This window comes from Passer domesticus, chromosome 33 (assembly GCF_036417665.1).
Source record: "Passer domesticus isolate bPasDom1 chromosome 33, bPasDom1.hap1, whole genome shotgun sequence".
NCBI classification, from domain to species: Eukaryota; Metazoa; Chordata; class Aves; order Passeriformes; family Passeridae; genus Passer; species Passer domesticus.
This window is the reverse complement of record NC_087506.1, coordinates 1,067,932-1,076,506: the sequence shown is the minus strand read 5'-3', so window position 1 is coordinate 1,076,506 and position 8,575 is coordinate 1,067,932.

Below are 8,575 nucleotides of genomic sequence, written 5' to 3'. Positions count from 1 at the left end.
ACTGGGGGTTACTGGTTTGAACTGGGAGGGAACTGGAAGAGTCAGGGGTGAACTGGGGGTTACTGGTTTGAACTGGGAGGGACTGGGAGGATGAACTGGGAGTTACTGGGGGTTACTGGGAGCACTGGGAGGGACTGGGAGGGGTCACTGGGATGAACTGGGAGCACTGGGAAGGCACTGGGGGGTTACTGGTTTGAACTGGGAGGGAACTGGAGCAGCAGGAGGGGTTACTGGTTCTTACTGGGATGGACTGGGACGGACTGGGATAAACTGGGAGGACTGGGAGTTACTGGGGGTCACTGGGAGGGGTCACTGGTTTGAACTGGGAGCACTGGGTGGCATACTGGGAGAGACTGGGAGGAACTGGAGCACTGGGAGGGAGGTGGGGAGTTACTGGTTTGAACTGGGATGAACTGGGAGGGTCTGGGGGTTACTGGGATTGGACTGGGAGCACTGGGAGGGACTGGGAGGGGTTACTGGTGGTTACTGGTTCTTACTGGGATGGACTGGGAGGGGTCTGGGGTGAACTGGGAGCACTGAGGGGTTACTGGGATAAACTGGGATGGGACTGGGGAGTTACTGGTTTGAACTGGGAGCACTGGGAGGATGACCTGGGGGTTACTGGGAGCACTGGGATGAACTGGGAGGGGTCTGGGGTGAACTGGGAGCACTGGGAAGGCACTGGGGGTTACTGGTTTGAACTGGGAGGGACTGGGAGGGACTGGGAGGATGAACTGAGAGTTACTGGGTGGGAACTGGGACAAACTGGGATGAACTGGTTTGGACTGGGATGGACTGGGAGGGAGTGGAAGCACTGGGGGGGGGGTGCGGAGTTACTGGTTTGAACTGGGATGAACTGGGAGGGGTCTGGGGAAGAACTGGGAGTTACTGGGAGCACTGGGAGGGACTGGGAGGGGTTACTGGTGGTTACTGGTGGTTACTGGGATGGACTGGGAGGAGTCTGGGGTGAACTGGGAGCACTGAGGGGTTACTGGGATAAACTGGGATGGGACTGGGGAGTTACTGGTGCAAACTGGGAGCACTGGGAGGATGAACTGGGGGTTACTGGGAGCACTGGGATGAACTGGGAGGGGTCTGGGTGAACTGGGAGCACTGGGAAGGCACTGGGGGTTACTGGTTTGAACTGGGAGGGACTGGGAGGATGAACTGAGAGTTACTGGGTGGGAACTGGGACAAACTGGATGAACTGGTTTGGACTGGGATGGACTGGGAGGGAGTGGAAGCACTGGGGGGGGTGCGGAGTTACTGGTTTGAACTGGGATGAACTGGGAGGGGTCTGGGGAAGAACTGGGAGTTACTGGGAGCACTGGAGGGACTGGGAGGGGTTACTGGTGGTTACTGGGATGAACTGGGATGGACTGGGAGGGGTCTGGGGAAGAACTGGGAGTTACTGGGAGCACTGGGAGGGACTGGGAGGGGTTACTGGTGGTTACTGGTTTGAACTGGGATGGACGGGAGGGGTCTGGGGTGAACTGGGAGCACTGAGGGGTTACTGGGATAAACTGGGATGGGACTGGGGAGTTACTGGTTTGAACTGGGAGCACTGGGAGGATGAACTGGGGGTTACTGGGAGCACTGGGATGAACTGGGAGGGACTGGGAGGGGTTACTGGTGCTTACTGGAGGAACTGGGAAAAGGCTGGGCTGAACTGGGATGAACTGGGAGGAGTCAGGGGTGAACTGGGAGCACTGGGAGGGCACTGGGGAGTTACTGGTTTGAACTGGTTTGAACTGGGAGCAGTGGGAAGATGAACTGGGAGTTACTGGGATGAACTGGGATTAACTGGGAGCACTGGGAGGGCACTGGGGGTTACTGGTTTGAACTGGGAGATACTGGTTTGAACTGGGAGATACTGGGGGTTACTGGGAGGAACTGGGACAAACTGGGAGGGACTGGGAGGGGTTACTGGTGCTTACTGGGAGGAACTGGGAAAAGGCTGGGCTGAACTGGGATAAACTGGGAGGGAACTGGGAGGAGTCAGGGGTGAACTGGGAGCACTGGGAGGGCACTGGGGAGTTACTGGTTTTGAACTGGTTTGAACTGGGAGCAGTGGGAGGATGAACTGGGAGTTACTGGATGAACTGGGATGAACTGGGAGCACTGGGAGGGCACTGGGGGTTACTGGTTTGAACTGGTTTGAACTGGGAGCAGTGGGAGGATGAACTGGGAGTTACTGGGATGAACTGGGAGCACTGGGAGGGCACTGGGGGTTACTGGTTTGAACTGGATGAACTGGGAGGGACTGGGAGCACTGGGAGGAGTTGCTGGGGGTTACTGGGGGTGAACTGGTCTGAACTGGTCTGAACTGGTCTGAACTGGTTTGAACTGGGAGGTTCCCAGTCCCGGCCCGGAGCTGCTGACTCAGCACCGCCCCTCCCAGTCCCGCCCAGTTCGGGACTGGAGCCAAACTGGGACAAACTGGGAGGGACTGGGGCGAACTGGGACAAACTGGGAGGGACTGGAGGGAACTGGGGTGAACTGGGACAAACTGGGAGGGACTGGGGCGAACTGGGACAAACTGGGAGGGAACTGGAGGAAACTGGGATTGGACTGGTTTGAACTGGGATGGACTGGGATTGAACTGGGAGGGACTGGGGGGAACTGGGTGGGAACTGGGAGGGACTGGGACAAACTGGGACAAACTGGGACTGGGGAACTGGATGGACTGGGGGGACTGGGATTGAACTGGGATTGGGCCAGGCCTTACTGGGATGAACTGGGGAATGGACTGGGCCTTACTGGGATGGACTGGGATGAACTGGGATGGACTGGGATGGGCTGGGATGGATGGGGAAACTGCTCCTTACTGGTCCATACCGGTCCGTACTGGTCCATACTGGTCTGTACTGGTCCATACTGGTCCCTACTGGTCTGTACTGGTCCCTACTGGTCCATACTGGTCTGTACTGGTCCCTACTGGTCCATACTGGTCCCTACTGGTCTGTACTGGTCCGTACTGGTCCATACTGGTCCGTACTGGTCCCTACTGGTCCATACTGGTCCGTACTGGTCCCTACTGGTCCATACTGGTCCATACTGGTCCATACTGGTCCCTACTGGTCCCTACTGGTCCATACTGGTCCATACTGGTCCATACTGGTCCGTAGTGGTCCGTACTGGTCCGTACTGGTCCATACTGGTCCGTACTGTCCGTACTGGTCCGTAGTGGTCCATACTGGTCCATACTGGTCCGTACTGGTCCATACTGGTCCGTACTGGTCCATACTGGTCCATACTGGTCCGTACTGGTCCCTACTGGTCCATACTGGTCCATACTGGTCCATACTGGTCCGTACTGGTCCCTACTGGTCCATACTGGTCCATACTGGTCCATACTGGTCCGTACTGGTCCCTACTGGTCCATACTGGTCCATACTGGTCCGTACTGGTCCATACTGGTCCGTACTGGTCCGTACTGGTCCGTACTGGTCCGTACTGTCCCCCACTGGTCCCAGGCCCCGCCCCCTCCCCACAGCCATTCAGGGGACGAGCTCTGGCCCCGCCCCCCGGGCTCCAGCGGGGCCGATTTCCCCAATTTGGGGCCAATTCCCCCCAAATTTTTGGGGATTTCTCCCAATTTTTTTCAATTTTTCCCAAATTTTTGGGAATTTCTCAATTTTTTGAGGAATCTCTCCCCCAAATTTTTGGGAATTTCCCCCAAATTTTTGGCTATTTCTCCGAATTATTGTGGATTTGTGCCCAAATTTTGGGAATTTTTCTCCAATTTTGGGGAATTTCTCTGGTTTTTTTTAACTTTCTCCCCAATTTTAGGGAATTTATCCAATTTTTTAGGAATTTACCCCAAATTTTTCGGAATTTCTTTCAATTTTTTATGAATTTTTTGAGAATTATCCCAATTTTTACAGAATTTCTCCCAAATTTTGGGCAAATTATCCCAAATTTTAGGGGATTTCTCCCCAGTTTTTTGGGAATTTCTCCCAATTTTTTAGGAAATTCTCCCAAATTTGAGGAATTCATCCCAAATTTTAGGGAATTTCTCCCAAATTTTTGGAATGTAGCCCCAAATTTAAGGAACTGATCCCAAATTTTGGGAATTTCTCCCCCAATTTTGGGGAAACGATCCAAATTCTTGAGGTTTTCTCCCGAATTTTTGGGGTTTTCTCCCCATTTTTTTGGATTTCCCATCCATTTTTTAGGATTTTCCCCATTTTGGAGGATTTCTCCCAATTTTCCAGGAATTTTTTTGGGTTCTCTCCCATTTTTCCCCCTCAGTTTTTGGGATTTTTGGGATTTTTTGCGGATTTTTGGGGATTTCACCCCATTTTTGGCAATTTTTGGGATTTCCCTCCCGGTTTTTTGGGATTTTTCCCAATTTTTTGGATTTTCCCCCAATTTTTTGGGATTTTCTCCCATTTTCCCAGGATTTCCTCATTTTTTGGGGATTTTTTTTTGGGATTTCCCTCCCTTTTTTGGGAATTTCTCCCAATTTTTTGGATTTTCTCCCATTTTTTCCCGGATTTCCCATTTTTTTGGATTTTTTTAGGATTTCCCTCCCAATTTTCGGGATTTTCCCCCAGTTTTTTGGGATTTTCTCCCATTTTTTGGGATTTTTGGGGGATTTCTCCTCCATTTTCTGGGATTTCTTTAGGATTTCCCCAATTTTTTAGGATTTCACCCAATTTTCTGGGATTTCCCTCCCGGTTTTTTGGAATTTCTCCCATTTTTGGGGGATTTTCTTCCCATTTTTCCAGGACTTCCCCCCCAGTTTTTGGGATTTTTGGGAATTTTTGGGATTTTTGGGATTTCATCCCCATTTTTGGGAATTTTTGGGATTTCCCTCCCGGTTTTTAGAATTTCTCCCAATTTTTTGGGAATTTCTCCCAATTTTTTGGATTTTCTCCCATTTTTTCCCAGGATTTCCCATTTTTTGGGATTTTTTTAGGATTTCCCTCCCAATTTTCGGGATTTTCCCCAATTTTTGGGGATTTTCTCCCATTTTTTGGGATTTTTGGAGGATTTCTCCTCCATTTTCTGGGATTTCTTTAGGATTTCCCCCCTTTTTTAGGATTTCTCCCAATTTTCTGGGATTTTTGGGATTTCCCTCCTGGTTTTTTGGAATTTCTCCCATTTTTGGGGGATTTCCTTCCCATTTTTCCAGGATTTCCCCCCCAGTTTTTGGGATTTTTTGGGGATTTCACCCCCATTTTTGGCAATTTTTGGGATTTCCCTCCCGGTTTTCAGAATTTCTCCCAATTTTTTTGGGATGTTCCTCCATTTTTTTGGGATTTTCTCTCATTTTCCAGGATTTCCCCATTTTTTGGGATTTTTTTTGGGATTTCCCTCCCATTTTCGGATTTTCCCCCAATTTTTTGGGATTTTCTCCCATTTTTTGGGATTTTTGGGGGATTTCTCCCAATTTTCTGGGATTTTTGGGATTTCCCTCTGGTTTTTTGGAATTTCTCCCATTTTTGGGGGATTTTTTTCCATTTTTCCAGGATTTCCCCCCCAAATTTTGGGATTTTTGGGATTTCACCCCATTTTTGCAATTTTGGGATTTCCCTCCTGGTTTTTAGAATTTCTCCCAATTTTTTGGGATTTTCTCCCAATTTATTTCGATTTTCTCCCATTTTCCCAGGATTTCCCCTTTTTTGGGGGATTTTTTTTTTGGGATTTCCCTCCCAATTTCGGGATTTTCCCCAATTTTTTGGGATTTTCTCTCATTTTCCCAGGATTTCCCCATTTTTTGGGATTTTTTTTTGGGATTTCCCTCCCATTTTTGGATTTTCCCCCAATTTTTGGGAATTTCTCCCATTTTTCCCGGATTTCCCCATTTTTTGGGATTTTTGGGGGATTTCTCCTCCATTTTCTGGGATCTCTTTAGGATTTCCCCAATTTTTTAGGATTTCACCCAATTTTCTGGGATTTCCTCCCGGTTTTTTGGAATTTTCTCCATTTTTGGGGGATTTTCTTCCCATTTTTCCCAGATTCTCCCCCAGTTTTTGGGATTTTTGGAATTTTGGGGATTTCACCCCCATTTTGGGAATTTTTGGGATTTCCCTCCCGGTTTTTAGAATTTCTCCCAATTTTTTGGGATTTTCTCTCATTTTTTCCAAATTTCCCCTTTTTTGGGGGGATTTTTTGGGGATTTTCCCCCATTTTTTTGGGATTTTCTCTCATTTTCCCAGGATTTCCCCATTTTTTGGGATTTTTTTTTGGGATTTCCCTTCCATTTTTGGGATTTTCCCCCAATTTTTGGGGATTTTCTCCCATTTTTTCCCGGATTTCCCCCATTTTTTGGGATTTTTTGGGGGATTTCTCCTCCATTTTCTGGGATTTCTTTAGGATTTCCCCCCTTTTTTTAGGATTTCTCCCAATTTTCTGGGATATTTTTGGAATTTCTCCCATTTTTGGGAGATTTCCTTCCCATTTTTCCAGGATTTCCCCCCAAATTTTGGGATTTTTGGGATTTCACCCCCATTTTTGGGAATTTTTGGATTTCCCTCCTGGTTTTTACAATTTCTCCCAATTTTTTTTGTATTTTCCCCAAATTTTTGGGATTTTCTCCCATTTCTCCCATTTTTTGGGAGATTCCTTCCCATTTTTCCAGGATTTCCCCCATTTTTTTAATTTTTTTAAAATTCCCCCCCTATTTTTTAGGATTTCCCCCATTTTTTGGGTTTTTTTTTGGGATCTCTCCCATTTTTGGGATTCCTTTGGGATTTCCCCCTCATTTTCTGGGATTTCCCTCCCAATTTTTGGGATTTCTTCCCCATTTTGGAGATTAATTTTATTTTCTCGCCATTTCCCACCCATTTCCTGGGATTTTTTGGGGATTTCCTCCCCATTTTTGGATTTTTTGGGGGATTTCCCCCATTTTTGGGAGATTTTGGGGATTTTTCCCTCATTTTTTAGGATTTTTCCACATTTTTTTTTGATTTCCCTCCCCAGTTTTCCAAGTTTCCCACCCCATTTTGGGGGATTTTTCCGAGATTTCCCCCCTGTTTTTTAGGATTTTTGGATTTTTTGGAATTCCCTCCCCGTTTTTGGGATTTTTTTGGATTTCCCCCAATTTTCGGGATTTTTTAGAGATTTTCCCCCCATTTTTTGGGATTTTTTTGGGATTTCCCTCCCAGTTCTTGGGATTTTTTTGAGCTATTTCTCCCATTTTGCGGATTTTTTGGGGATTTCACTCCCAATTTTTTGTGATTTTTTGGCATTTCCCCCCCATTTTCGGGATTTTTTTGGATTTCCCCCCTATTTTCTGTTTGGTTTTTTTTTATTTTTTTTGGGGATTTCCCCCCATTTTTGGGGATTTTTTTTGGGATTTCCCCCAATTTTTGGGATTTTTTGGGAATTCCCTCCCATTTTTGGGATTTTCTCGGGATTTCCCCCCAATTTTCGGGATGTTTTTAGAGATTTCCCCCCTTTTGGGGGAATTTTTTTTGGGGGATTTTCTCCCCATTTTTTCGGATTTTTTCAGGATTTCCTCCCAATTTTCGGATTTTTCGGGATTTCCCACCATTTTTGAGATTTTTTTTGGAGATTTCCCCCTATTTCTTGGGCTTTTTTTTAGGATTTCCTCCAATTTTCGGGGTTTTTTTTTATTTCCCCCCAATTCCCGGGATTTTTTCGGGATTCCCCTCAATTTTGGGATTTTTTTGGGATTTTCCCCCAATTTTCGGGATTTTTTTGGCAATTCCCTCCCAATTTCCTGGATTTTTGGGGAATTCCCTCCCAGTTTCGGGATTTTTGGGGGGATTCCCCCCAATTTTTGGGATTTTCCTCAGGATTTCCCCCATTTTTCGGGGTTTTTTTTGGGGATTTCCCCTCAATTTTCAGGATTTTTTTGGGGAATCCCCTCCCAATTTTCGGGATTTTTTTTGGGATTTCCCCCCTGTTTCCGGGATTTTTGGGATTTCCCCCCAATTTCCGGATTTTTGGGTGCATTTCCCCCCATTTTTTTCGTATTTTTTGGGGGATTTCCCCCCAATTTTTGGGATTTTTCTCAAGATTTCCCCCCAATTTTCACGATTTTTCTCCGGGATTTTTGTGTATTTCCCACAATTTCCGGGATTTTTGGGGGATTTCCCCCAATTTTGGATTTTTTCAGGATTTCCCCCCAATTTCCGGGATTTTTGGGGCATTTCCCCCCATTTTTGGTTGTTTTTTTTTTTTGGGATTCCCCCCAATTTTCGGGATTTTTTGGGGATTTCCCCCCAATTTTCGCGATTTTTTCTTCGGGATTTTTTCTGTATTTCCCCCAATTTCCGGGATTTTTGGGGGATTTCCCCCAATTTTGGGATTTTTTTCAGGATTTCCCCCCAATTTCCGGGATTTTTGGGGCATTTCCCCCCATTTTTGGGTTTTTTTTTTTTTTTTTGGGAATTCCCCCAATTTTCGCGATTTTTCTTCGGGATTTTTTGTGTATTTCCCCCAATTTTCGAGGTTTTTTCGGGAATCCCCCCAATTTTGGGATTTTTGGGACTTCCCTGCCATTTTCGGGATGTTTTCAGGATTTCTCCCCCAATTTCCGGGATTTTTGGGGCATTTCCCCCCATTTTTTGGTGGTTTTTTTCCGGGATTTCTCCCCAAT